This window comes from Cervus elaphus, chromosome 32, assembly GCF_910594005.1.
Source record: "Cervus elaphus chromosome 32, mCerEla1.1, whole genome shotgun sequence".
NCBI classification, from domain to species: Eukaryota; Metazoa; Chordata; class Mammalia; order Artiodactyla; family Cervidae; genus Cervus; species Cervus elaphus.
In genome coordinates, this window is record NC_057846.1 from 20,556,665 (window position 1) to 20,583,243 (window position 26,579).

Genomic DNA, 26,579 nt, shown 5'->3' on the forward strand with positions numbered 1-26,579 from the left:
CTGCTTTATAACACAGGGAGCTCAGTTCAGTGTTCTGTGATGACCTAAAAGGGTAGGATGGTGCAGGTGGGAGGGTTCAAGAGGGAGGGGAATATATGTAAACATATAGCTGATTCACTTCATTCTACAGCAGAAACTGACACAACATTATAAAGCAATTATATTTTTAAAAAATGATGGGGATTTAGGAATTGTCTGAGCAGCTTTTTGTTCAGGGAACTCTCAGAGGTGTGGATCTCTCAGCTCAGAGCTCTTTCTGGCTGAATTTTGAAAGCGTTCTTCCTGTGTGATGACCACCTCTCTCCGTTTGCCCTGTTCTGTGTTTTTCCGACATCCATGAGGCTAATCCACAGTTTGCCTTTTCCTGCTCAACTCAGGTTGCCAGCCCCCTGCTGTCTGTCAGGCCTCAGCTACTGCCAGGTCTTACAGATCCAACTCATAGGTGAGCACTGGTTACAAATCAGGTATTAGCATCCCAAATTTTCAACCTGGTTCCCAGGGCTTCCCTAGCGGCTCAGGCAGTCAGCAATCTGCCTGCAAATTGGGAGGCCTGGGTTCAATCCCTGGGTCAGGAAGATCCCCTGGAGAAGGGAATGGCTATCCACTCCAGTTTCCTTGCCTGAGAATCCCATGGTTCCCAGGAGAATGAGAAAAATGATTTCTTGAGCTAATTTTAATCTTATGCTGATTAAGCACAAGTGCCAATTTTAGCCATAGGTTATTACTTTTAACAGTAGATGTTCTTTCTTAACTAAAGGCATATCAGCAATGAATGAATAGCATAATATTTAAGTACTTACTATAATTATATATTCTTCCTCAATAATAAAAATATATATATATGATCTTATCTTCCTGAAATTCAAGTTTTAGGATAGCAGGAAGGAATGTAAGTCCAATCATTAAACTGAATATTTACACAGTTTGTGAGTGTGGTAAGAACAGAAATGAGAAAAGAGAATAGTCAATGAGGTGATTTAATTTTTCAAAATAGAGATAATTATTTCATTACTGCCTTTTGTTCTAATTCTGATATACCAGGACACAAAATAATCCTTAAGAAATTAGCTGTTAATAACCAATTGCACAGAGTCATTCCTTACTATCAAGATAAAAATGATATATAACTATCCATTCTAAATAATAAATTTGTAACTATCAATAGCCACTTTCAAGAATGTTTCTTGTTTTTTTTTCTTAATGAATTTGTAATTCATAGCTAAATAGTTAAGCTAAAATGAAAACCTGACTTTACTTAGTATTTTAAAATATGGTCTTTCCATTAAAATACTTCAAAGAGATTTTTTTCCTCCAGGATTAAAAAAAAAAATAACTAATATCTTATGTAACCACCTCACAATTACCCACATTTGAAAGCCCATGTTGACAGTCCTTCATAGAAACATTTAATCCCAGGCTAACTTACCCTGCCACCCACGACTGGGTAGCTCCCTATTGCTCCTGATTGGTATGAGCTCAAGGAATGCAAACATCTTTCAATATTAGTTCTAGCAAAGCATTAGCAGGAATGTAAACCTCCCAGGGAAAATGCACATAATGTATTTGAAAATCAAATATAAAATGATTTTGGATAATCGGGACCACCATAGGTTTCCATTCGGACAGATAATTGAGAATCGACTGTACTACTGTGTTCATAAGCTATGCATCACACGTAGTCCGTGGTAGGGGGGCAGGTCTCTGAAACACAAATTAAAATGAGGAAGCCAGAAGGTGCTGTGGAAGCAGTGGGTCTTCATAAAGAGGAAGCCGGAGCTGACAAATGTTTTTACTTTTTCTTTCTCCCTGAGAATATGAAGTTTTAAATGATATGCAGCTAGAAGCAGATGAAATTATAGCTCTCAGACACTTTATAATTCTGAAACAGAGATGTGATTGATTGCAAGGTGGCATCGCTGCTGGCAGTTTCTGTTGGCACATTTTGATGATACAGTTTCTTAGGTGAACTTCAAGTACATCAGTGACACACTCTGGGTTGCAGACACGTTGAATGATTTTGAAGCTAATAATTTATGAGAGCTTTTGGAGCACGTTATTAGGTTCGAGTCAGGAGAGATTTATTTCCTTTAATCCTAGATTCCTTGCTATGTGTTCTGTTTATCTCATCTTATTCTGCTAGTAAACAAATATGTAAAACTTTAATGCCGACGGAGCCCCTTTATAACAAGGCATCATCCCTCACACAAGGTCTCCCATTTGAAACCCTTTCTCTAGTCAGTGGTTTTGTTGCCATCACGTGTCTTGAAAGAAACAACAAACTAAACAAGGTTTCCCAAGTTGGGATTCCATCAAGGAGAAACTGGTTGGGGAAATTCAAAGAACTGTCCTTAATTAGGCAATGAAACCATCATTGACCCCAGAATCTATGATTCCTAATATTTCTCATTTAAGTTGAAGATAAAAGAATTTTTTTTTAAACATAGAGTTCCTATGGGCTTCATAGAGGCAGTGAATGTCAAATCGAAAGGAAATACTAAAGTGTTTTCAGACCAAGTCTAAATTCAATGTTTTTAAAAAGAGTTCTTTGGGTAATGCTTTATTTTCAGTACCTGCTGAATGCTGCATATGTCACATTGTGTTTAAATTAAAAAACATTATATCACAGCTGATTTACAATGAAAAGACTTTCAGGGTGTATAAATCATTGTCTGCTTATAGTTCCTTAATTCTGCTCTACTTATTTATTTTATTGCACTGATTTGAAAAAAGAAGTAGCACTACGTGGGTGCCTGGTATGGTTCAGGTTGTTTTTCTTTTACATCAAGAGGGCGCATTGAGAAACAGCATTATTCTTCAGAAACACTGCAGGTACGCAGAGTGTATAAATATGGCGGTGGAACAATTCTCATCGTCTCATCTTCAGAGTGCACACCCAGAGGCTTCACCTGCGGCCTGGTGTTACCCTGGTTTGCCTCTGATATTTCCTCTCTAGCAGCCACCGTGAGGTCCCGTTGTTCTAACGTGCAGGATGCAGGCTGGCTTCTCAGGCCGTGGTGGTGGGCGTGGGTGGGCATGGCCTCTGGGGTCTGGTCCACTCACATCTGCCCTTTCAAGCCATTCTTATCCCCCCTCTTCATAAAACTGTCGGGTTCCTTTCTCACACCCTTTGATTAATCCAAAATGTATTATATGTGAGAAATTTGTGCACACAACTGCATTGAAATTTAGCACCCTTGCAATTCATTTACTATCAAAAACATTTAGTGCTTTGATTGTTTTCCTAAAGCTGTTCTTTACAGCAGGTCCCTCCCGTAGAGCACAGGGAACTCTGCTCAATGTTATGTGGCAGCCTGGATGGGAGGGGAGTTTGGGGGAGGATGGATATGTGGATACATGTGTAAGTATGGCTGAGTTGCTCTGCTCTGCCCCTGAAGCTATTACAACATAGTTAGTCAGTGATACAACATTCCAATATAAATAAAGGGTTAAAACACAGAAGCAATATTGTAACAAATTAAATGAAGACCTCAAATTTAAAAAAATTAAGTTAAAAAAAATTCTATTGAAATGGCACCTAAAGCATGTTTGCATCAGTATGGACAAAGGCTAGATTCTATGCTCTTTCTTTTTAACATCTCTAACTTGCATTGTGGGCTTTCCCAGGTGACACAGTGGTAACAAATCCACTTGCCAATGCAGGAGATGCAAGAGACTCAGGTTCAATCCCTGGGCCAGGAAGATCCCCTGGAGTAGGAAATGCTAGCTTGCTCAGCATTGCCTGAAAAACTCCATGCACAGAGGAGCCTGGAGGGCTGGAGTCCATGGGGTGGCAAAGAGTTGGACACGACCGAGCACACATGAACCTGCCTTTTAGTGGGGTTTTGAGGGGTGTGAGGTGCGGTGGGTTCTGTTGCTCTCGCCACCTCTCATTGCATTTTTCCTGAACATTCTCAGTGGCAGCAACGCTCTTTGAAGCATCAGGACTCTAGACCTTAATCATCTGTCGGTCCTCCCTCCCCTTTGCCAGACTTATTGATGTACTATTGTCAATTCTTTCCTCAACATCCTCTTCCAAATCATCCTTTTCTTTCTATGGCCAACAGATCATTTCAGTGGAAGACACTGTCTAGTGTGCAACATCTGTATTCTTCATTTGAGTAGATAAAAACAAGTGCATGTTCAATCATGTGTTCCTCCTTTGTTTACTTTAAGCAGACTAACACGGTGAGATTTTCTTTTTGTTTGTTGTTTTGCTTTGTTTCAAAGACAGCAATGTAGGAGAATAGAAGAGCAGAATCTTGAGGGTGAAATTATCTGAGACTTAATTCTGATTCTCTGTTTTGTTATCAGCTCAAACTTTAGCTCAAACTCAATTTCCATAAACCTAATCATTTTTATCTGTAAAGAGGCTGAATAAATTTTTCAAAGGATCGTTCTTTGAGTTGTGATTATTAAATAAGCTCTTTTTATACTGAGCACTTATCAACCACCCAACTCAGAGATATTGCTTAATAAATGATAAATCTTATCACTTTAAGATTATTTTGTAGAAACAGCTCGTATAACTCAACAATGAAAAAACAACCAACCCAAACAAAAAAATGGGCAGAAGATGTAAATACACACTTCTCCAAGGAACATATACAGATAGCCAACGGGCATGTGAAAAGATGGCCAACATTGCTAATTATCAGAGAAATACAAATCAAAAGTACAATGGCAAACCACCTCACATTGGTCAGAATGGCCATCATTGAAAACTCTAAAATAAAAAATAGAGAAAAGGGAATCCTCCTGCACTGTTGGTGGGAATGTGAATTGGTGCAGCTAATATGGAAAACAGTATGGAGGTTACTCAGAAAACTAAAAATAGAGTTGCCATATGATCTAGAGATTCCACTCCTGGGTGTATGTCCAGAAAAAACTCTAGTTCAAATAAACACATGCACACCAAAAGAAGAGCAGTCTCTGCTCGCTGCCACCAGAGAAAGTCCATGTGCAGCAACAAAGACACAGGACAACCAACAATAATAAGTACATTTTAAAAAATTATGTGCACGCCAATGTTCATTGCAGCATTATTCACAATAGCCAAGACAGGGAAGCAACCTAAGTGTCCATCAGCAGTTGAATGAATAAAGAAGATGTGGTACACACACACACGCACACACACACATGGTGGAATACTACTCAGCCATAAAAAAGAACAAAATAATGTTATTGGGTTACAGTCCGTGGGGTCACAAAGAGTCAAACGCGACAGAGCGACTAAGCCCCGCGCAGCACACAGAGCCATTTGCAGCATTGTGGACAGGCCCAGAGATTGCCATAATGAGTGAAGTAAGTCCGAAAGAAAAAGGCGAATACCACATGGTATCATTTATAGGTAGAATCCAAAGTACGACACAAATGAACTTATGTACAAAACAGAAACAAACTCACAGACAGAGAGAATAGACTCGTGGTTGCTAAGTGGGATGGGGGGAAGTTTGGGTTGAGAGTAGCAGATACAAATTATTATGTATCTTATAGAATGGATAAACAATAAGGTCCTACTGTATAGCACAGGGAACTATATTCAATATCCTATAAAAAGTCATTATAGAAAAAATTTGAAAAATATGAAAAAAAATATGAAAAAGTATATGTATTATATATATATATGTTATATATAATACACATATAACTGAAGCATTGTGCCGTACAGCAGAAATTTACATGTTATAAATCAACTATACGCCAACAAAATAAGTTTTTAGAAAAGATTCTTTTGTAGAAAGATATGTTCTGATAGTAACCCTCCAGAATCACAAATGTCTAACTATGTCTGATTCCTTTCACTCTTACCTCTTGCTAGTATGATTGTGGTATGAGCAAACATATGCAGAACATTTAATTTTTTAAAAAGGCACCATCATAGGTGCTGCTAAAAAAACGCAACAGTTGAGAAACAAACTCTGCTTCAGGAAATATGTAATACTGGCTGAGAATGTTAGGAGGCCTACATGCAAGTTGACAATAGCATTTATTTTAAATGCCCTTGCCTTATGATTGAAGTAAAAGCGACATGGAACCAGGACCGCAAGGAGAGTGGATCTCCATGCCAGCTGGGGAAGTCATCCTGGAGCAGTGGACCTCCATGTGATTAATGGGCTGAAGGTCACGCAAGAGCGGTCACAAGCTTCCATCTTTCCCAAGAGTGATGATGAGAATCATGGATCTTCAGCTTCCATCTTCCCCAACACACTTCCTTCATCTCCCCTTACCCCCACCCACCTACACGAGGCTGCTCTACTGGAGGTTGCCAAATGCATCCGGCCAGTGAAAGCTGATGCTGGCGACAAATCACCTGGCCTGTAGGATCCAGGATCAACCCCTGAAGAGACAAAGGACTGATGGAAATCCTGCTGGGAGGAATGACCCATCCTCTTTATCTTCTCCAGCTTAAAGACAGCAATGGAGAATGGTGATGTGTTTTTGTTTTAAATATTTTTTAAGACGTGGACCATTTTTTTTTTAAGTCATATTGTAGAATCTTAGCTCCCAGACCAGGGATTGAACCCACAACTCCTGCATTGGAAAGCAAAGTCCCAACCACTGGGTCTCCAGAGAAGTCCCAGGTGATGTTTTTAATGATGATCATTATTAATGGGGCTTCCCTGGTGGCTCAGTGGTTAAGAATCTGCCTATAACACAAGAGATGCAGGAGACACAACTTCAGTCCTTATGTTGGGAAGATCCCCTGGAGGAGGAAATGGCAACCCACTATAGTATTCTTGCCTGGAGAATTCCATGAACAGAGGAGGCTGGCAGGCTACAGTCCCTGGGGTTGCAAAGAGTCCAACATGACCAAACATACTCGCATCATTATTAACATTTTGTATTGCCTACATAAGTGTTTGGGAGCTGGGCAGGATGCATCAGTTCTTTCTCGTGACTACAGCCCTTTCTCTCCTCCTGACTCTGATTTTTTGAATACTTTTCATGTGTCAGAGTGTGCTCAGCCCTTTCAAAGACTATGGATACAGATATGTTTGTTTTTGTGGTTATATTTTTTCCTTAAATATAGATCATATGGTATATTCACCATTTGAATTCTTTCACTTTACTTTGTAGTTTAAATTCTCAAATAGTGACCTATTTCAGGAAAGCCCATAGCAGGCTCTAGGAATTGTCCCTTTCTCTTCTAGGTTCTCAGGAGCCATATTTTGTTTTAAAGAGTTAAAAGTTTAAAATTCATTACAAAATGAATTCAATGAATCAGTAAATCTTTTTGAAATGTATTTTAATTGTAGAATAATTGCCATACACTAGTTAATCCAGTTTAAAGTTTTCCCTACACTGGGTGGGCAGATTGACAAACTTAGTGATGTAACCTTGGGCAACATCATTTTGCCCTGGCTTTGTCAGTCTGTAAAATATGGGAGCTGGATTAGATGATCCACAAATACCTTTTCAGCACTGAATTCCTTTGATCCTGGTGCACCTAATACCCAAATGTGTTTTTTTTAAAAATCACACTTTTTTTTCCCTTTTAACAACTTAAAGATATAATGCCTATAATGTGTCTCGTCAGCATTTCCCATGGTGACGAGAGTGCTCGGGGTTCATTTTGCACTTCTGGTTTTCCAATAAAGTGTTAGGTAACACTTGCAATTGACTAAGAAATGTGGTAACCTAAACAAAGAGTACAGTGTATGTGAGACAGAATGTTTTAACTGAAGTCACAAAATATCAAAAAGTCCATACAAGGGCTGCAGTAATGTTTGCCAAAAACAGTTTTGTTTTGTTTTGTTTTTTTCCCTCCTTATGGGACTTGGATTATAAGAACACTAATGCCCTGAATTTAAATAATCTCCTTTTGAGGAATCTTTTAGTTTATGAAGAATTTCTAATTTGATCACAGCAAACAACTGGCAGCAACTACCTGCAGCAAAATAATAATGTCTCAATGAAAGGTGACATTGAATTGGAAATCAACTTCTATTGGGTTGGCTAAAAGATTCATTCAGGTTTTTCCATAAGATGTTACAGATAAACCCAAACGGACTTTTGGCTAACCTAGTGACATCTCTGGACTGGAATCCTATGTCCTATGTCCGAGAATTACTGAAAATTCTCTACCAAAAAGACTAAATGGGAAAACACTGCAACTTCATTTTTCATTAAATTGAACAATGGTGTTCAATTGTTGACTCTAGTTTTGTATCAGTGTGTGCAGGGCATGCTCATAGGTGTGGAGGGATATATGCTGGATACACGCAGAGCAGAAGAACCTGCAAAACTTATATTAAAAATACACCTTAATGGTACCCGAAGGCTACAGAAGGAAGAGAATGGCTAGTTAAGGACAACCTGGCTCATGGCCAAGCTTTTCCTACGTTAAACAGTCTGCAGTGTTTCTATGAGCAGTTTTGGAGACAAATACAAATACAGAGAGGCTTGGGGAGACTAAGTAATGATTTGCATATCGTTCATGGTTAGTGACCAGTAGTCACAGGCTTTTTTTTTTTTTCGCGTATAGCTGATTTATAAAATTGCATTAGCATTTACAACAAAGTAAATCAGAGATACATGTATACCTCTGTTAGTAAATAAGTTCATGTGTATCTGAAGCATCACGTCACACCAGTCTGAATGGCCATTTTCAAAAAATCTACAAACAATAAGTGATGGCAAAGGTGTGGGAATGTAAATTGATAAAACCACTATGGACATCACTACGGTGTGTTAGTCACTCAGTCTTGTCCAACTCTTACTACTCCATGGACTGTAGCCCAGCAGTCCATGGAATTCTCCAGGCAACAATACTAGAGTGGCTTGCCATTGCTTCTCCTGGGGATCTTCCCAACCCAGGAATCGAACCTGGGTCTCCTGCATTCAGGCAGATCCTTTACTAACTGAGCCACCAGGGAAGCCCAATCAGTACAGACATTCCTTGAAAAACTAAGTACCAAACTAGCCTATTATCTAGCAATCCCACTTCTGGGCATATATATATGGAGAAAACCCCAAACTGGAAAAGATGCATGAACCCCAAGTTCATAGCAGTGGTGGGATTTGAATTCAAGTCTATTAGACAAACATCCGGGCTCGGCCAAAAGTTCCCTATACTTTGATAATGAATATGCTTTGCACACAATGTCCCTTCTCCTGTAAACTGTGAGCTCCCTCCCCAAGGGCGTTCTCATGATTAGTGCTAATAAGCATCCCAGAATCACAAGGTTATCGGCAGAGTAACTCTCTATGCCTTGCTACTATGAAGAGTCTTGATTGATTTTACCGGATTACTGAACAAAAATGAGTGGTTTTCCTCCCCCTTCTCCCCACCAGTAACACAAAGTGATAGCTTCTGTTCCCTCCTGACAGAAGCACAAACGAATTCTTTAAAGGACATACTGAGTTATCTCAACTCAATTATCCCTGGACAGGGTAAGCCTGAATTTTGTTTCTGCTCTGTCTGGAAAACCTAACAAGAACTCCCAAGGAGGGAAAAATGCCTCTTGAGAAGGAGCGCTTGTTTTTGTCACTGTCATTAATAAAGGTCTTGCTTGAAATGAATGTGATACAATTTACAGTGGGTACGCACTCAGGAGCTGAAGACTCCATGTGGCACGTTCATACAACAGTGTGGAACGTGGGCTGGTGCGCAGGCCTTCCCAGAAACATGTTTTGATCCTCTTTGATCACACTAATAATACACTACGAGGCGTTGCTCTGTGGGATGTAGTTAAAGCTTATTTGAGCTTCGGAAACCACTGGCACTTTCCTGGGGGAAAATATCAGAACATTTTTATTTTTATCTCAATCACTCCAGCAAACTTCATGGAGAATAGTCTCTGTCAGTGATACAGGGCAATTGCTGTCACAAATAGTATTTGAAAAGAGATGTCCTAAATAGTCAATACACTGTGTGGGGAAATGGCGAATACAAAGACGCAGTGGTAAACGGATCAACTTCCCTTGAGCTGGAGTTGCTGGATTTTTCCTTCTTCTTCTTTTTTTTTTTTTTTTACAAATTAGGGTGTTAATATATATGTTTTCTATAGTCTTTTCAGAAAGCAAACACTAGAAGAAGTCTTAAAAATATTCAAGATGCTTTTCCTGACTCTTGGTTTAAATGCTACGGCTGTGAATTATTTGTATGTGTTTATTTATGTGTGTGAATGAGTGTGTGTGTATAAAGAGAGCAAGAGAAAGAGCATGTATTACATAGAATGAACTTTAATACATATCTTAAAGTGCAAGAAGAGCACTTTTATTCCTTTTTTTTTTTTTTTAGTTGGAGGCTAATTACTTCACAACATTTCAGTGGGTTTTGTCATACATTGATATGAATCAGCCATGGATTTACATGTATTCCCCATCCCGATCCCCCCTCACACCTCCCTCTCCACCCGATCCCTCTGGGTCTTCCCAGTGCACCAGGCCCGAGCACTTGTCTCATGCATCACACCTGGGCTGGTGATCTGTTTCACCATAGATAATATACATGCTGTTCTTTCGAAACATCCCACCCTCACCTTCTCCCACAGAGTTCAAAAGTCTGTTCTGCACATCTGTGTCTCTTTTTCTGTTTTGCATATAGGGTTATCGTTACTATCTTTCTAAATTCCATATATATGTGTTAGTATGCTGTAATGTTCTTTATCTTTCTGGCTTACTTCATTCTGTATAATGGGCTCCAGTTTCATCCAGCAACACCACTTCTGGGCATACTTTTATTCCTTTTGCTCAACACCAGACAGCAAATATATTCTGGCAAATATGGGAGAAAATAAGGCAAGATTTTCTGTTTATACAAACATGCTTATGACCTGAGTCATACTAGATCTTTCAAACAGTCAAATGGGTAAAGTTGTTCTTTAACACAAAACTATACTTAATTTTCCCCTAGTTTAGAGTGGCGTAATTAAGTATGTTGAAGAGAACATATTAAACTATATTACAAGTGCATCACGTTGCAAGCATTTCCTATGTCATTATTGTTAGCAGTTTCTTTCCAATACCTTTCTTGATTGTTTTGAAAGTACATGTGCCATGGAAAGCTGATTTGCTCATGATGCCAGGCTCTAATCCCTGATTCTGAGGCATCATTAGTTCCTCCCATAAGAGCTTCCTCAAAGGCACTCAGCAAAGTCCTGTTGGAGCTTGTAATGATTTTCTATAAACCATAAGCCTCTATGAGTTATTATTTTTGAGAATGTGCTGTATCACAGGCTGTAGCTCTTGCTTTCTATGTTTTCTGTATTTTTAGTCACTGGGGGAAGAGACAGATTTCATTATATTCTTCTCAATACTTGAGAATACAAAGATTTACTGTGGAAGAGATTAAGGGAGAGAAATTATATGAGCAGGAGAGAAAATGGCAGCAAAATCACTTCCTTAAAGCAAACTTCAAAGGTCCTGGAAGTATTTCCATATTCATATTTGGGCTAGTTTACATCTAGTTTGCTAGATCGTTGGATTTCATAATTTGGGATTTCTGTGTCTATGTGCACGTTCGTGCACACACACATGCACACACTCTCATATTCTTCCACTTTAGGGATCCAGGATAAGGCTGAATGAACTATGATGATCATGTTCATCACAGTTCTCTTCTCTCTTCCTGATGAGCGAAACTATCCTTGTGTAAATCATGTGTGATTTTTGCATTATTGAGACTACTTGATTTAGGACTTGATTCATTGGTTTGGAGTCATGTGGTTTCTTTCATCTTGGAAGAGACAGGTTTTCCATGACTGGCCTTGTGACAGCTAGCCTGGCATCTAGATCCTAGGTCCTGAAGATCTACAGACTTCAAGAGCACATGTAGGCTCTTCATTCTGGGAAATTTTAATGCTGTGTTGTATGTGTTAGTCGCTCAGTCATGTCTGATTCTTTCCAGCTCCATGGACTGTAGTTCACCAGGCTCTTCTGTCCATGGAATTCTCCAGGCAAGAATACTGGAGTGGACAGCCATCCCCTTCTCCAGGGGATCTTCCCAATCCAGGGATCAAACCTGGGTCTCCTGCATGGCAGGCAAATTCTTTACTGCCTGAGCCCACCAGGGCATGCTGTGTCAGGCAGTATAACATATGCATGTGTGTATATATATATAAACACACATATATATACTCTGTTCAGGTGAGGTAGTAGGCTGTGACAATTCATTGGTGAATGAGATAGATGTGGATTTTGTCTCAGTGGAGTTTATAGCTCAGTGGGATTAGTCAAGTAATTAGTGAAAGAAGAAATAAATGCAGCTGGAGGAAAAATCATAACCCAACTGACTGAAGTTAAATTCATGACTTATCTCTTCAAGTGAAACTCTTATGCCACCCAGCAATCCTACCACATCTCTCCTTCTTAGATGACTATTTGTTATCTTCTTCAATTTCTTCTACCTTCTCCCTTCACCTTTAGCTAATGACTTGACATCCACTTTTCATCTTTCTGTGCCCTTGATGCAAAGAGACAACTCATTGGAAAAGACTCTAATGCTGTGAAAGACTGAGAACAGGAGAAGAAGGGGGCAACAGAGGATGAGAAAGTTGGATGGCATCACTGACTCACTGGACATGAGTTAGAGCAAACTCCAGGATATAGTGAAGGACAGGGAAGCCTGGCATGCTGCAGTCCATGGGGTCTCAAAGAGTCAGACATGACTGAATGACTCAACAACAACCAATGTTCTTGTTGCTCCAACTATGTAGAAACCCAAGACAGTCTGTACTGGGGAGGAGAGGAAGTACAGGCACAATCTGAAGCCAGCCCAGGATAAGGAAAAGTACAAGCTTAAAATTGGATAGATATTTGGACTTAACATAATAATCAGAGTAATGTAAAATCCAAAGCATTCTAATATGGAATTTTATTATCTAAGGGTCACCTGAAAAGATGTGGGGATTCACCTGCTGTGTTGATCATGTAATGGGGGAAGATAATGGGGACAGAGTAAATTTCATGTAGAGGTCTGAGAAAGAATAAACTTGTTTCCTGCTTCTAACTCAGTTGAGTTTCTTCTGTAATGGTCTATATTGCCATGAAAAATTCCATGCATAATAATAATTTGAAGCCACAACATTCAAAGAAAAATAAAAGGAATTCAAATTGGAAAAGAAGTAAAACATCACTGAAGATGACATGATACTAAATATAGTAAATCCTAAAGATGCTACTGGAGGACTACTAGGGCTCATCGATGAATTTGGTAAAGTTGCAGGATATAAATACACAGAAATCTGTTGCATTCCTATATACTAACAAAATCAGAAGGAAATTAAGGAAACAATCTCATTTACCATCACATTAGAAAAATAAAATCACTACGTAAGGAGACAAAAGAACTGTACTCCAAAAATTATAAGATGGGATATAAGAAATTGAAGACACAAAAAAATGTGGTCATGGATTGGAAGAATCAATATTGTAAAAATGACCATACTACCCAAGATAATCTACAGAGTCAATGTAATCCCTATGAAATTACCAATGACATTTTTCACAGAGCTGAAACGAAACATTTTAAAATTTCTGTGGAAACACAGAAGATGCTAAATACCCAAACAATCTTGAGAAGAATGAAGCCAGAGAAGCCATGTTCTTTGACTTCAGGCTACAGTGCAAAGCTCTAAAGTGAAGCAGATTACTACAGAGCTGCAGTAATCAAAAGAGCATAATACTGGCACATAAACAGACTGTAGATCAATGGAACAGAATAGAGAGCTCAGAAATAAACTCACATATTTAGAGTCAGTTAATCTATGATATCCTGGGTGTTCATAGGAAGGACGATGCTGAAGCTGAAACTCCAGTCCTTTGGCCACCTCATGCGAAGAGTTGACTCATTGGAAAAGACCCTGATGCTGGGAGGGATTGGGGGCAGGAGGTGAAGGGGATGACAGAGGATGAGATGGCTGGATGGCATCACCAACTCGATGGGCATGAGTTTGAGTGGACTCCGGGAATTTGTGATGGACAGGGAGGCCTGGCGTGCTGCGATTCATGGGGTTGCAAAGAGCTAGACATGACTGAGAAACTGAACTGAACTGAACTGAATCTATGATAAAGGAAGGAATAATATACAATGGAGAAAAGACAGTATCTTCAATATGTACTGCTGGGAAAACTGGATAGCTACAAGTAAAAGAATGAAATTAGAGCATTCTCTAACACTGTTTACAAAAATCAATAAATAAACTTGAAATGGATTAAAGACTTAAATGTAAGAAGAGATACTGTAAAACATTTATAGGAAAATATAGACAGTACACTCTTTGACATAAATAGCAGCAATATTTTTTTGGATTTATCTCCTAAAGTAATGGAAACAAAAGCAAAAATAGACAAATGGGACCTAGTAAAACTTGAACACTTTTCTTCAGCAAAGGAAACCATAATCAAAATGAAAAAAAAAGCAATCTACAGAATGGGAGAAAATATTTGCAAACAATATGTACAAGGGAACAATTTCCAAAATATACAAATGGCTCATATGGCTTAATAGAAATAAAATTTAAAAATAGACAGAAGAACTAAAGAGACATTTCCCCAAAGAAGACATACAGATGAGCAACAGGCAGGTTAAAAGATGTTCAATATCAGATCAGTATCACTAATTATTAGAGAAACACAAATCAAAACTTCAATTGAGTGACCTCACACCTGCCAGAATGTCCACCATCAAAAAGTGTACAAATAAATGCTGAGGAGGTTTGAAGAAAAGGGAACCTTCCTATACTGTTAGTGGAAATGTAAATTGGTACAGCCACCAAGGAGAACAGTATGGAGGGTCCTTACAAAGCTAAATATAGAGTTACCATATGATCCAGCAATCCCATTCCTGGGCATATATCCAGAAAGAAGAAAACTCTAGTTCACAAAGATACATGCATCCCAATATATATAGCAGCATCATTTATAATATCTAAGACATGGAAGCAACCTAAATGTCTGTTTGGTACATGAATGAATATGTCATATATATATATATAATCACAGGTATGCGCACAATGGAATATTACTCAGCCATAAAAGAGAAGGAAATAAGGCCATTTGCAGCACCATGGATGGACTAAGAGATTATCATTCAAAATGAAGGCAAAGAAAGACAAATATATGATATCACTTATATGTAGAATCTTAAAAAATGATGCAAATGACCTTATTTACAAAACAGAAACAAATCCACAGACACAGAAAACAAGCTTATGGTTACCAAAGGGGGAAGGAGGGAGGGATAAACTAGGAATTTAGGATTACAGATACATATACTACTATATACAAAATAGATAACTTTAAAATAGATAAATAAGGATTTACTATATAGCATAAAGAACTATATTCAATATTTTATAATAAAATACAATGGAAAAGGATCTGAAAACATATATATATATACACACAAACACACACACACACACACATATATATATATAACTGAGTCACTGCTTTACACCTGAAATACTGAAATCTATGATATTACAATGGAAAAGGATGTATTACATCCAATAATTGATGGTAAAAAAGATTGAACACTTCAGAATACTTTCAGATTTAACCTTCAGCTATACAATTTCAGTTGAAAAAAAAAATAAAGAGCAACAGTCCCTATTAGTCCAGTTCCTACTAAAATCTGAGGGAACATTCCACAATTTCAGGAGATGGAAGAGCTAGGAGGAGACCTGCTCTGACCTTGGACCTTAGTCCCCCTCACTCATCATCACAGCTTCACCTCACTGACTGCATAGAGACCTTGGGAAACAGGCTGGGTTGAACTTGAACATTATGTAAGTCTAAATGGCCACCCTTACAGAAATAGCATACAGTCATGAGAGGTACACTGTTGAATCTGGCAGCACACAAAATTCCCACTAAATTTCAGATTAGGAGGAAACTTTGCAAGAACTTTCATTGCCTGTTAACTGCAGGGTCATAAAATTTCTCTAAATGCAGATGAAGAATCTGAGGTACAAAACAATTGTCCTAGTTGCCAAAACCACAGCCCTCAATAGCAGACTCCGTGTAGAATCCACCCTTCATGAGTATCAGTGAACCCAAACTCCTTTCAGTGACTTGTTTTTTTTAAATGCTTTCCAGTTGGCTTTAAACACTATCACAACCCTCTTCAATTTACTATGGTAAGCGCTTATGCTCTGAGCATGCATACTTTTTTTTGCTCAGATCATTAACAACATAGTACCTTAGCTACACTATCCTCCAACCCACAAGGTTAGAAATCAGAGAACCTATAACAGACCCGAGACCCATAGGCTCATGTGAGGATAGGATTCCCTCTATGATAAACACAATAGGAACTGTCATTGACTTAAGCACTTACAATTTGAGTCCTCTGTTAGACCCTGGACATGCATTTTCATTTGTCTAGGAAGAACCTCTGAAGATAAAATTACTCAGTGTCATACAAACCCATCTTGGAATCTAGAACCTGTGTTCTTTCTATGGCACTGTTTATTAATAAGGACCTGCCCAGCTGGGTGCCGGGTCAATGGAGCCATCTCCACCTTTGCCTACACCTATCCTGGGTGTAGGCAGTCTGAGGCTCTGATGCTCTGTGTGTGTCTTATTGGCCCCTCTCTGCAGTGGTTGGACCTGACCTGTGGACTTAGTCACTGGCCACAGCCCTGCCCCTTCAGGGATGGTTTCTGGCAGCAAGACCACTCCTCACTGGTCACTGCCCAGAGCAACACTGCTGGCCACCCACCTCAGATGCTCTGGGGTGGAGTCAACACCCAGCCTGAAGCACCTGCAGCTCCTTCTCGATCATAAATGCTGACGAGAGTTGTTCGGAGTCACCTCCTGTCAGCCAGCAGTGCACCAAGCACCTCAAATTGATGGCTGAGCTTGAGTGGTCCTCATTCACACTGCACCCTCAGGCTGCCTACCATCCGAGGCCACATCAGATCATGACCAAAAGCAAAATGGAATGTTCCTGTGGTGTGTTAACACAGTTGAAAAGGCCTCATGCAAGAGTTTTCCCAAGAAATAACCAATGTGAGATGTCCACAGAGAGATGCTTTGTATGCAGTATCCTGGGTTGTTGGTCTGAGTTCACACTGTCAGAGGGAATGCACCCAACTCACCTAATATTTACATCATCAGCAATAAAGGAGCTGGAAAAAGTAGTGATTCAGAAGGTGGACAGCCTCAACTGGCAGCAGTTCATCCCAGAGTCGTGACTCCACGCATCAGTTCTTTACAATGTGCGTTGTACATTAAACAGTGTACAATGTCCAGTGGACTGTACGGTCAGAAGGTTCATGTTGCAATGTGGACGCTAACTCAGTCCACCTGAAGTGGGGCCACAGGCTCTGAACTTCTAACAAGCTCCCCCAACATGCTGAAAGCCACTGGTCCTCAGGATATTCTGCACAGCAAGCCCCTAGACCTCCCGACACAGGTTTAAACAGGAAAATGTATAGTTGACTTACTTGGATCTACATCATGCATGTAGGTGGCATTAGAACCTTCCAGTTAAGTTGTTCCACATCTCATTCAAAATGTAAACCTTCATAGATGAAAAGCACCAAGCCAGAAGTGAGTGTCAGAGCATGAGAGAGATGGAGCCTGGGGTTGAGGACTCTGAAAACATGTTTGGGAAGTAAGAGAGTTAAAGGAAGGGCGGCAGTCATAGAAATAGCAACAACCTTGTTCAAATGAATAAATAACTCATACGGCAAACCAGAGAAGAAGGAAGTCTAGAATATCTGAAGTCTGTCCCAAGAGTACCAGACCCAGGACACGAGACCCACTGGCACAGAAGAGGTAAGCTGCAAAGTCTGAACAACAAATAACAGAACCAAATCATTGCAAATCAGTGTAAAAATGTAAACATAGGGTCACAGATGTCCAGAAGGCAACCAGACAGATTCCCAGTTGTGGGAAGTGAACTTACCTGCTCACTGTCAGCCTCCGGAAAGCAATGAGCAAGAGAATCCGAGGGTCCTAATTCCAGAGAAACCAGCATGTCCAGCAAGGGCTCCAGGAAGGGATGAAGTGGGGGAGTTGGAAACCAAGGGCTAGGGCTCGCTTCTGTCACCCTCGTAAAGTCCGCCGTAAATCAGGCTGCGCAGAACCTGTGAGAGGCCTGTATTCCTTCCTACCTGTGTGGGGGTGTTGTCTACCTGTGTGAGTTAAGTGGCTCTAGCTGTGAAAACTGGCAAGGAGTATGAGGCCGGGGCCCTAGTGAGATCTCAGAGTGAGATCCCAGATCAGCGGTATCAGCATCCTCAGGGAGTCTCTTGTGCACGTGTGCTGAGGCATTTCTATTGTCTGCAACGCTGTGTGACTCTGTGGACTGGAGCCCGTCAGGCTGCTCTGCCCAGGGGATTCTCCAGGCAAGAATCCTGGAGTAGCTCGCCATGCCCTCCTCCGGGGGATCTCCCGGGCCCAGGGCTCAAACCCTAGTGAGAGTCTCTTAGGAAATGTAAATTTCCCAGCCCTGCTCCAAACCTACAAATAAGAAACTGTGGGTGTGGGGCCTACAGCCTGTGGTCCTAGGAGACCTCCCTATGATTCTGATGCATGCTCAGTGGAACCTTTTATTTATTTTTTATTTATATTTTTTGGGGGGAACTGGTAACAATTTCTTTCTTTCTTTTTAACATTATTGTTATGACCAACCTAGACAGCATATTAAAAAGCAGAGACTTGACTTTGCCAACAAAAGTCCATCTAGTCAAGGCTATGGTTTTTCCAGTGGTCATGTATGGATGTGAGATTTGGACTATAAAGAAAGTTGAGTGGAGAAGAATTGATGCTTTTGAACTGTGGTGTTGGGGAAGACTCTTGAGAGCCCCTTGGACTGCAAGGAGATCCAACCAATTCATTCTAAAGGAGATCCGTCCTGGGTGTTCATTGGAAGGACTGATGTTGAAGCTGAAACTCCGATACTTTGGTCACCTAATGCGGAGAGCTGACTCATTTGAAAAGACCCTGATGCTGGAAAGATTGAGGGCAGGAGGAGAAGGGGATGACAGAGGATGAGATGGTTGGATGGCATCACCGACTCAAAGGACATGGGTTTGGGTGGACTCCGGGAATTGGTGATGGACAGGGAGCGGTTCATGGGGTCTCAGAGAGTCAGACACGACTGAGCGGCTGAACTGAACTGAACTGAACTGAATCGCTACTTTATTTTTTTATTATTTTTTTTTTACTTTACAATATTGTATTGGTTTTGCCATACATTGACATTAATCCTCCATGGGTGCACATGTGTTCCCCATCCTGAACCCCCTCCCTCCTCCCTCCCCATCCCATCCCTCTGGGTCATCCCAGTGCACCAGCCCCGAGCACCCTGTCTCATGCATTGAACATGGACTGGCGATTCATTTCACATATGATAATTTACATGTTTCAATCCCATTCTCCCATATCATCCCACCCTCGCCCCTCTCCCACAGAGTCCAAAAGATTGTTCTATACATCTATGTCTCTTTTGCTGTCTCGCATACAGGGTTATCATGACCATCTTTCTAAATTCCATATATATTCGTTAGTATACTGTATTGGTGTTTTTCTTTCTGGCTTACTTCACTCTGTATGATGGGCTCCAGTTTCATCCCCCTCATTAGAACTGATTCAAATGAATTCTTTTTTATGGCTGAGTAATATTCCATGGTGTATACGTACCACAGCTTCCTTATCCATTCGTCTGCTGATGGGCATCTAGGTTGCTTCCATGTCCTGGCTATTATAAACAGTGCTGTGATGAACATTGGGGTACATGTGTCTCTTTCAATTCTGGTTTCCTTGGTGTGTATGCCCAGCAGTGGGATTGCTGGGTCATATGGCAGTTCTATTTCCAGTTTTTTAAGGTATCTCCACACTTCCCCATAGTGACTGTACTAGTTTGCACTCCCACCAACAGTGTAAGAGGGTTCCCTTTTCTCCACACCCTCTCCAGCATTTATTGCTTGTAGACTTTTGGATAGCAGCCATCCTGACTGGCGTGAAGTGGTACTTCATTGTGGTTTTGATTTCAGTGGAGCCTTTTAAGAGCATGGTGGAGAAACAAGGCCAGGTATGCAAAGGACATGCAGTGTACGTGGCCTTGATAATGATTTTACTGTAAAGCTCTTAGAGGAAAACATAGGCAATATGCTCCTTGATGTAAATCAAAGCAAGATTTTTTTCAATCCACCTCCTAGATTAATACAAGTAAAAGCCAAAATTAAACAAAAAGGGCCAAATTAACCTTACAGACTTTTACACAGCAAGGGAAACTATGAACAAAAAGATGGCCCTCAGAATGGGAGAAAATATTTGCAAATGAAGCAACTGACAAAGGATTAATCTCCAAAATATACCAACAGCTCATGCAGCTGATATCAAAAAGCAAACAACAGAATCAGAAAAATGGACAGAAGATCTAAATAGGTATTTCTCCAAAGAATGTCTACAGATGGCTTAAAAGCACTTAAAAAGGTACTCAACATCATTCCTTGTTACAGAAATGTAAAGCAATACTACAAAGAGGTATCACTTCACACCAGTCAGAATGGCCATCATCAAAAAGTCTACAGACAATAAATGCTGGAGAGGGTGTGGAAAAAGGGGAACTCTCTTACACTATCTATGGGAATGAAAACTAGTACAGCCACTATGGAGAAGTGTACAGAGGTTCCTTAAAACATTACAAATAGAACTTTCCTTTGACCCAGCAATCCTACTGGAGAAAACCATAATTATAAAAAATGCATGCACCCCAACATTCATGGAAGCACAATTTATTGAGTTGGCCCAAAATTTGGTTTTTCCATCACATGTTACAGAAAAATCCAAATGTACTTTTTGCCCAGTATACTGTAGCCAGGACATGAGAGCAACCTAAATATCCATCAACAGAGGAATGGGTAAAGATACGGTACATGTGTTCAATGGAATATTATTCAGCCATAGATGGTGAACTAATGGATGGACCTAGAGATTTTCAAATTAAGTGAAGTAAGTCAGACAAAGAGACATATCTTATGATATCCCTTATACATGGATTCTAAAAATTGTACCAATGCATTTATTTACAAAACTAAAATAGAGTTACAGACCTAGAAAACAAGTTTATGGTTATCAGGGGATAAGGTGGGGAGGAATAAATTGGAAGATTGGAACTGACACATATACACTATTAAATAGGGCTTCCCTGATGGCTCAGCTGCGAAAGAATCCGCCTGCAATGAGGGAGACCTGGGTTCTATCCCTGGGTAGGGAAGATCCCCTGGAGAAGGGAAAGGCTACCCACTCCAGTATTCTAGCCTGGAGAATCCCGTGGTCAGTATAGTCCATGGGTTCGCAGAGATTTTGACACAACTGAGTGACATTCATTTCACTTCACTTCACACTACTATATATAAAATAGGTAACTAATAAGGACCTACTGTATAGCACAGAGATCTCTATTCAATACTCTGTAAAGACTTACATGGGGGAAAAAAAAAACTAAAAAAAGATTGGACATATGTATAACTGATTCACTTTGCTGTACATCTGAAACTAACACAACATCATAAATCAAATATGCCCCAACATTTTTTCTTTTTTAATAAAGAGCTAGTGAAGACTAAGGACTGTTTACAAGGAGAAGAAAACGCAGTAGAGATAATATAAAATAATAAGGAGAAAAAAGAATGCTGGGCAATGATCTCCATGATAGAATTTGATTAGTGTTGAGGAATCATCCAGCCACATGAAGAACAAGAATGATTTGATGCTGATAATGAGTGACATCATGGCAACCAAGATGGGTCAGCTCACACCATGTGCCTGCAATGTCTCTGAGGATATATTTTTAAGAAACTCGCCACAAATAAGTGCTGTTCTTGGGAAGAGATCTTTTCCAAGGGGAAAATCAAACTTGAGAAAAACACCGCGTCTAATGGGAACTGTTTGACAAAAATATTGAGAAAGAATTGTTTTAAATTTAAAAACAAGTGTAAGATATGAACGCCCCACTCCAAAACACGCAAAGGTGTTAGTTACAATCACAACTGGTTCTATTGTGCTCCACTTTATTGTACTTCCCAGCTACTGCATTTTTAAACAAATTAAACATTTGTGGCAATGCTGCATTGAGCAAGTCTGTTGGCACCATTTTTCCGACAGCATTTGCCCATTTTCCATCTCTGTGTCACATTTGGTAATTCTCACACTTTCAAGTTTTTCTTTATGATGATATTTGTTATGGTGATTAGTGGTCTTTAATGTTACTATGACACAAAAGATAGCTACTTGCTGAAGACTCAGATGTTGGTGAGCATTTTTCAGCGATAAAAAATTTTTATTAAATTTATATAATATTATATGTTACTGAGGTGCAATGCAGTGATTCAAATTTCAAGATTATATTCCATTTATAGGTATTATAAAAGATTGGCTGTATTTCCCATGCTTTATAATATATCCTTGTAACTGATTTTGTACCTAGTGGTTTGTCCCCTCCTTTCCTCTCTCCACTGATAGCCACTAGTTAGTTCTCTATATCTGTTAGTTGGCTTCTTTTTTTATTATATTCTCTAGTTTGTTGTGTTTTTTAGACTGCACAAGTAAATGATATCATACAGCATTTATCTTTGTCTGACATTTCACTAAGCTTAGTGGGTATGGAATATATATTTCATTGGAGTGTAATTGCTTTACAATGCTGTTAGTTTCTGCTGGACGATGAAGTGGATCAGCTATACGTACATACATAGACCCCTCCCTTATGTGCCTCCCTCCCACCACCCCACCATCCCACCCCTCTGACGTCATCGCAGAGCACAAGCTGAGCTCCCTTCTACACAGTAGCTTCCCACTAGCTATCTATCTTACACACGGCTGTACATATATGTCAGGGCTACTGTCCCAACTCATCCTACCCTCCCCTTCCCCCACTGTGTCTGCAAGTCCATTCTCTCTCTGTGTCTCTATCCTTGCCCTGAAGAAAGGTTCACCTGTATGATTTTTTTTAGATTTCACATATATGTATTAATATACAATATTTGTTTTTGCCTTTCTGACTTCACTTCACTTTACATGACAGATTCTAGGTCTATCCACATCACCACAAATGACCCAGTTTTGTTACTTTTTATGGCTGAGGAATATTGTACTGTCATATGTACCATATTTTTAGTTTTTAATGCAGGCATATACATTGTTTTTTAGACTTAATGCTAGTGCACACTTAATAGACTACAGTCCAATGTAACGGTTCTATGAAGACCTACAAGACCTTCAAGAACTAACACCCAAAAAAGATTATCTTTTTCATCACAGGGGATTGGAATGCAAAATTAGGAAGTCAAGCGATACCTGGAATAACAGGCAAATTTGACCTTGGAGTACAAAAAGACGCAGGTCAAAGACTGATGGAGTTTTGTCAAGAGAACATACTGGTCATAGCAAACACCCTCTTCCCACAACACAAGAGAAGACTCTACACAAGGACATTGCCAGATGGTCAATACCAAAATCAGATTGATTATATTTTTTGCAGCCAAAGATGGAGAAGCTCTATATAGTCAGCAAAAACAAGACCAGGAGCTGACTGTGGCTCAAATCATGAACTCCTTATTGCCGAATTCAGACTTAAATTGAAGAAGGTAGGGAAAACCATTAGACCATTCAGGTATGACCTTAAAAAATCCCTTACAATTAAAAGTGGAAGTGACAAATAGGTTCTAGGGATTAGATCTAACAGACAGAGTGCTTGAAGAACTATGGACAGAGGTTTATAACATTGCACAGGAGGCAGTATTCAAGACCATCCCCACGAAAAAGAAATGCAAAAGGCAAAATGGTTGTGTGAGGAGGCCTCGCAAATAGCTGAGAAAAGAAGAGACGTGCAAGGCAAAGGAGAAAAGGAAAGATGTACCCATTTGAATGCAGAGTTCCAAAGAATAGCAAGGAAAGAAAAGAAAGTCTTTCTCAGTGATCAATATATGCACTAGGAAACCTAAAGATTTCTACGACTCACATTTATTGAGACATTGCTTTCTTTGGCTGGTCTGGAGTCAAATCCACAAAATCTCCAAGGTCTCCCTGTGTACTGGTTGTTTCAGCCAGTATGAGCTGGACATCTATTCTATCCAGACACTGAAGATGCAGGACAAGTAAAGGAGTCTCTTCCAAAATACTTGCAGTCTAGTGAGCAGAGTGGGACAGAAAAGATGACAGTTGACAGAACTGGACTAGAAGTTCACCCAGGGAGCTCTGGGAGCCTAGGGCATCCAAAAAGGACCAAACAGCTCTTTTCAAAAGGGAGTAACACTTGGTTGACTCTGAAGAACTACAGACTGAAAGAATATCTAGCAGAAGGAATGAAGTGTGTGGGAAGATGTGGCTGCAGGAAAGGTCATCTGGGGCAATCTGGAGACTTGGCGTGGCTGCAGGGAGGTGTGAGGCCAAAGGACTAGTGGGCACTCATGGGCAGGTGAACGTCCTGAACGCAGGCTGAACGTCCGTCTGCATGCCAGCTGATAAGGAAGATGTGCTACATGTATACACACACACAGGCGTGCGCACACACACAGACACACAGACACACACACACACACACACTGGAATACTACTCAACCAAGACAAATGAAATGAGGATGGTTGCAGGAACATGCATGAACCTCAGAGATTATCATACTAAGTGAAGTAAGCCAGACAGAGAAAGGCCAGCATCATAAATTGCTTGCATGCGGAATCTGAAAAAGAAACTACAAATGGTCTCATTTACAAAGCAGAAATAAATCCATGGATATAGAAAACAAACATGGTTACTAAAGAGGAAAGGGGTGAAAGGGTTAAATTAGCTGTTTGGGATTTGCATATATGCTACATGTAAAATAGACAAACTGCAAGGATCCACTTTATAGTGCAGGGAACTATACTCAATATTTTGTCATAATTTGTTAGGGGAAATAATCAGAGAAATTATATATATATATATAGTGTGTATATGTATATATTAATATACATATAAGTGAATCACTGTGCTGTACTCTTGAAACTAACACATTTTAAATCAACTATACTTCAATAAAAATAATAATTTGATTAGGCAGAGAATAAGTATAGTATTATTTCTGAAGAGAGCATAAACAGGATAATCTAGTTCATCCTGAACCTGATATATTCTCCCTAAACTTAAAAAAAATATATTACTTGATAACTATAGACCCAAACTATACATTATACCATCATCTGTTTCTCTCAATGAGCATTTCATTCTTCTACTAATCTAATCTTCTGAACTTTTTGAAAGCAATATCTCAATAGGAGAATGGTTGATGGACAATAACGAATGTCAGGGTGTTTTTTTTTTTTTAATGGAAGATGTTCTTATAGAAGTTAACGACCTGTTGAATAGTCACTTTGAAGTATTAGTTTGTATGAATACAAGTGGTCTTTAGGAAAAAAGATCTACCTAGGTAGTGGAGCTCTAAGAACTTCATACCCTTGTATTGTTATCTGTTATAAAATCTATTTATTTGAATCATCTCTACATTTGTTGTTTACCTTAGCCAGATTAAATGTCCTCACTTGAAATTGCTAAAACACAATGTAACTAGTAGTATTTTCTATCACTTTACATGGCAAAATGTTTTCTTAAAGTATGAGCCTTTTCTAGCACATTAGCTTTTATTAGTAATAACAGCAATAAGCACGAACACTTATTGAATGATTTCAACATGACATATGATTTCAACATAAAGAGCAAGTACTTTAATTGCATTGCCACATTTAATCCTCATAACCATGAAGCAGGTGCTATTATTTTGCTCACTTTACAGATGAGAAAATTAAGAGTTGTTGAGGTTCGGAAACTGGATGAAGGTCATTTAGCTAGTAACTGCTTGAGCTCAGATACCAATCAAATTCTGTCTCATTCCAGAATACATTATCTTCGCCCCAAATTAGTTGCTTCTCATTCTAAGTGGACAGACAAGTGTTCTCCTTAAGATTCTGCTTCAACTGTTTTAATTCCTGTGATCAGTTTATTTAAGGTATAATCAGTATAGAGAAATTTGAAATCAAATTTAAATAATGAGCAACTGTATTTAATTAATAAAACAAAATTATTTACTGTGAGTCAATTTATTTAGTTTCATATAGAAAGTGACCTCTATTTCTCATCTGAGCTTTTCCTTGCGTATCAGTTGGCTAAATCCAGTTTTGCAACAGACATCCCTAACATCTTCTCTACATGAGGAAAATTCCCTCCTCTCCCTCTTGAGTTCCTGTGGCTGGACTAACAATAAACTAGACACAAGATATAGTAACAGGAGAGAAAGAAACAAATTTTAATTTGCATACATGGAGTTTTCATAGAAATGGGACCTAAGGAGTGACCAAGGTAGGGAGCTTTGATCTTCTTTAGACAAAGAAACAGCAAATTTATAAGGAATTGACAAGACAAAGAAGCTTAGATGTTGGATGCTTGATTAGCAAAGGATCTAAATAGAGTTTGGGGTCGGGGGAATAAATGAAAAGTCACAAGGTATGTTTATATAGACTTCTTAGCCTGAATTCACCATCTTTGTTGACAAGGGTATCCCTCTATTTTCATATAGGAGTGCAATTTTCATGTGTGAGACGTATTTCCTGCTTTCAAGAGTACAGAAATGAGGTTCAGAGTGTCC